The 5034-nt window shown below is 41.7% G+C and overlaps 1 non-coding gene across 1 annotated transcript; it reads right to left on the bottom strand.

The window, feature by feature from the left end:
- Positions 1–648: 648 nt before the first annotated feature.
- On the bottom strand, positions 649–720 carry trnac-gca (transfer RNA cysteine (anticodon GCA)). Its single transcript has one exon. It is a non-coding gene; the product is annotated as a tRNA-Cys (tRNA).
- Positions 721–5034: the final 4314 nt, after the last annotated feature.

The raw sequence follows: 5034 nt of genomic DNA, 5'->3' as shown, positions 1-5034 counted from the left end.
GGAGCGTCGCTCCGAAAGCTAGTGTGCTTCCAATTAAACCTGTTGGACTATAACCTGGTGTTGTGTGATTGTTAACAGATTTAGAGAATAGTTACCACTTGGTGGGACTTGTCCTATTGCGAGTCATTTTTGTCTGTACGATTTCTCTGCAGGTTAGTTCCACTTAGAATAATAGAGTCATAGAGATGTACAGCATTTGGTCCAATTCGTTCATGCTGACCAGATATCCTAAATTACTCTATTCATTTTCCAGTACTTGGCTCCTTTCCCTCTAAACCCTTCCTATTCATGTGCCCATCAAGATGCCTTTTCAATGTTGTCATTGTACCAGCTTCCACTACTTCATCTGGCAACCCATTCCATACACACACCTCCCTTTGCATGAAAAAGTTGCCCCTTCGGACCCTTTTAAATTTTTCCCCTTTCATCCTAAACCTATGTCCTCCGGTTCTGGATTCCACACTTCTTCGCCCTTATTTGCTGTAACTGTGCAATTTTTTTCTGTTAAGATAATTATTTGCTTCCCTTAGTCAATGCTGATTTAATACCAAGTGCTCTAATCTGTTTACTTTTTCAGAGTTACAATTTGCTAAGCTGTATGAAATCACAAAACTACTCAAATTTTTCACGTTAAAAACTTTCAAAGTTAGGGGGCACCCGGATTTGAACCGGGGACCTCTTGATCTGCAGTCAAATGCTCTACCACTGAGCTATACCCCCAGTGCTGATACGCTGGCTTTCGGTCTATGTATTTCAGAGAAAGAATGTGTGAATTGATTTTCATGAAGGTTTGTTTCATTTGTGACTTTGAATGTCTCGAGCGGCTAATGTTATCACCGAGGTGATTTAATTACTGTACCTTCCACAGAGCCATTGTGACGCATATTGGACGAACGTTAATACATTAGGAATAGAATGCTGCCGCCTGGCGGTTCCACCAGGTCAGAGATATTTTATAGGCGATTCTGTCCCCGCGCTGTTTACGTGTCAGCCTTCTGCAGTCCGGCAAATATTCTCGATCACAGCGAGTATAAGAATATATCTTGTATTGCTATCTGTTTCCCGAACTTTGCAGCATTTTGCAATTTGAGTTTTTACAACTGGTGTTTACTTGTTAGTGGAGTTTGGCTGTGAATACCTAAACACAATGTGGGGGCATTATTGGCAATTGGTACCCAACCTGGTGTTCTGGGTCTTAACGCTGTTGGAAAGAATATCGAAAATCTGTGCTCGTCATTCTTCAAATTAGTTGAAGGGTAAATAACATTAGTAAATCTATACAATATTGGAAACCGACAAAAGATTGAACACATAAAGGAAGTGGACTAACTGAAAAAAAAGGAAAGGAAGCGAAATGCAGGAAATAGTCAGCAGACCGCGCAGCATCTGTGGCGAGACAAAAATAATGTTCCAGTCGACGATTCTATCGTAATATCCTCAATGGATCTGTCTGTATACGCACCTCTTGGCCCAGGATTCTAAACGTATAATGAACATTTTCTCTTAAGTCTGTAGACTGCAGATTTAATTGATTCTGGCATAAAGTATACGAAACAAAAGCTTTTCCGCCCATCTTAATGTATCCTTTCAAAAGCAGTAATAACTGACACTGAAGAGTCAGTTTTATTTACAGCACGGAAAAAAGGCCTTCTGTTCAGCAAACACCTAGTCCTGTTTTCCAGCACTCATATCTTTTCAAATGCTCATCTGATTGATTATTAAAAACCCTGAGCCTTCCTGCTTTGTCACCTTTTAAATAACGAATTCCAGATATCCACCACATTCTCCGTGAAAATATCTTTCTTCAAATCTCTTCTAAATCTCTGCTCCTTACCTTAAAACTCTGATCTCTCTACTTCGGTGGAAAGTTTCTCTCCATCTACGCCTCTCAGAGCTTTGTACACCTCATTCAGGCTTCTCAGTTTTCTCTGTTTTCAGGAAAACAACCCCAGCTTATCTAGTCTCACTTCATGGCTGAATTGCTCCAGCCCAGGCAACATCCTGATGAATCTATTTTGCACCTGACAATCACATCCTTCCTATAATGTGACGACGGGAACTCCTCCTGTGGCCTAACTAATGTTGCAGCTACAGCTCCATCACAACTTCCCAGCTCTTGTACTCAAGAAGAAGGGCTCATGCCCAAAACGTCGATTCTCCTGCTCCTTGGATGCTGCCTGACCTGCTGCGCTTTTCCAGCAACACATTTTCAGCTCTGATCTCCAGCATCTGCAGTCCTCACTTTCTCCTCTTGTACTCAATGCCTTGACAAACAGGCAAGTATCCCATAGATTTTCTGGTCCACCTTTACTTGACATGCCCACCAAGATCCTTCGGATCCTCCGTACTTCCTAGGGTTACACTTTGTATTATAGAGAAAAAACCCAAAGCATTACGAGCATCACAAAGAATGACTCACATTGACCTATTGTTCCATCATCCTTCTTCAGAATCACAGAACTGTTATGAAGCAGAAAGAGGCCTTTTTGGTTTAGATTACATTTAGATTACATTAGCTACAGTGTAGAAACAGGCCATTCGGCCCAACAAGTCCACACCAACCCTCTGAAGAGTAACACACCCAAACATATTTCCCTCTGACTAATACACCTAACACTATGGACAATTTATTTTCTCTTAGGTTTTCTCACTGTATCTTAAACTTGCTACCTTAATTTGCTTCTGAGCCCCAGCAGCAAATATCACAATTGATTTCCACTAAGCTGAGACCAAAACACTGCAATGGTAACTAGAGGCCACTTTTCTATATATGTTTCCTTTATGTCTACAGTTTCCTGCCTTTCCCTGTAACCGTGCACTTTGAATGACTATTTAATTAGAAACAGTGCCCTCATGAATCCCTCAATTGAAACTGCCTCCACCACACTTCCAACAGTGCATTCCAGATCTTAACGACTTGTGTGAAAAGATTCTTTCACATCTCACATTTGTTTCTTTTGCGAATCACTAATTCTGTTCAGCAATCCTCTTAGGAGCACGAAGAGTTTTTCCAGAACTATTCTGTCCAAACCCTTCATGATTTTAAAACTTCTAAAACATAGAACAATACAGCGCAGGATAGGCCCTTCAGCCCTCAATGTTGCGCCGACCTGTGAACTATTCTCAGCTCATTCCCCTACACTATCCCATCATCATCCATGTGCTTATCCAAGGATTGTTTAAATCTCCCTAATGTGGTTGAGTTGACTACATTAGCAGGTAGGGCATTCCATGCCCTTACCACTCTCTGCATAAAGAACCTGCCTCTGACATCTGTCTTAAATCTATCACCCCTCAATTTGTAGTTATGCCCCCTTGTACAATCTGACGTCAACATCCTCGGAAAAAGACTTTCACTGTCTACCCTGTCTAAGCCTCTGATCATCTTGTATGTCTCTATCAGCTCCCCTCTTAGCTGCCGCCTTTCCAGTGAGAACAGACCCAAGTCTCTCAGCCTTTCTTTATAAGACATTCCCTCCAGACCAGGGAACATCCTGGTAAATCTCCTCTGCATCTTTTCCAATGCTTTCACATCCTTCCCGAAATATGGTGACCAGAACTGTACACAATATTCCAAGTGTGGCTGTACTAGCGTTTTGTATAGTTACAGCATGATATTGCGGCTCTGGAACTCAGTCCCTCTATGAATGAAACCCTAACACACCATATGCCTTCTTAACAGCACTATCCACCTGGGTGGCAACTTTCAGGGATCTATGTACATGGACTCCAAGATCCCTTTGCACATGCACACTACCAAGAATCTTTCCACTGACCCAGTACTCTGCCTTCCTGTTATTCTTCCCAAAGTGCATCACCTCACATTTAGCTGTATTGAACTCCATTTGCCACCTCTCAGCCCAATTCTGGAGTTTATCTAAGTCCCCCTGCAACCTGTAACATGCTTCCAAACTGTCCACCACTCCACCAACTTTAGTGTCTTCTGCAAATTTATTAATCCATTCACTTATGCCTGCGTTTAAGTCATTTATGAATATGACAAACAGCAGTGGTCTCAAAACAGATCCTTGTGGCACACCACTAGTAACCGGACTCCAGGCTGAATATTTTCCATCAACCACCACATGCTGCCTTCTTTCAGAAAGCCAGTTTCTAATCCAAACTGCTAAATCACCCTCAATCCCATGCCTACCATGTGGAACCTTATCAAAGGCTTTACTGACGTCAACTGCCCTACCCTCATCTACATGCTTTGTCACCTTTCTATCAGATCTCCTCTTAGCCCCCTTCTCTCCAGGGGAAAATGTTCTAACCTGTCCAACCTCTCTTAATATCTTAAGTTTCCCATCCCAGGAATCTTGTTCCTAAACCTCTTCTTCACTCTCTGCAATGTGCTCATATCCTTCCCAAAGTGTGGTGTCCACACCAGTACACTGCTTGGGGTCCTCTGCGGTATCTTTATGTTTCTCTTGAACTGCCTGGCAGTCGCCCATTCTGCCAGATTATCCTGAACCTGTGGTGTGACCACACCTCTGAATATGCTATCCACATAATTCTCTGCCTGGTGAATGCACTTCAGTGATTCCAGCTGCCCGTCAGGCTCTGAAACCAGTAAAACTCATTAAAATTTTATTTAAACTTGTTAAATTGGTGACACTTCCTGCACAACTCTCCATGTACCACAGACTGCCCTAACATACCTTAAGTTTATGTTAACTTTGTTTAACTTACTTTAGCCTTACTATGCCTTATTTTAAGATTAATTTTACTTACTTTAACCTTAACTCGGTACCACTTATTATAAACTGGAGGTTAGTAAAATTAGTAAGGCTGAAATTTCTCACCCTTACTGCAAATCGGCTTCCTCTCCTGTGCCTATATATTCTTAATCTCCCTGTGCTCTCTGCTGCAGTTGTTATGGACTAGGCCAGGCCACTCAAAACATTCTTAAGCAGGCAGCCCAGACCATAATTTTGCAATTTGATTCAGTAAGTTTATAGTGAAAATTACCTGGAGTATGTTAGTGACTATTAAATTTTAAAACAGACAAAACATTATTCACAAAATTACACA

The sequence above is a fragment of the Chiloscyllium plagiosum genome, unplaced genomic scaffold (assembly GCF_037043375.1).
Source record: "Chiloscyllium plagiosum isolate Xiang-an unplaced genomic scaffold, Cpla_swu_hap1 HiC_scaffold_6, whole genome shotgun sequence".
In the NCBI taxonomy this organism is placed as follows: Eukaryota; Metazoa; Chordata; class Chondrichthyes; order Orectolobiformes; family Hemiscylliidae; genus Chiloscyllium; species Chiloscyllium plagiosum.
The sequence above is the reverse complement of the archived record's forward strand: the minus strand, read 5'-3'. Positions and strand labels throughout refer to the sequence as shown.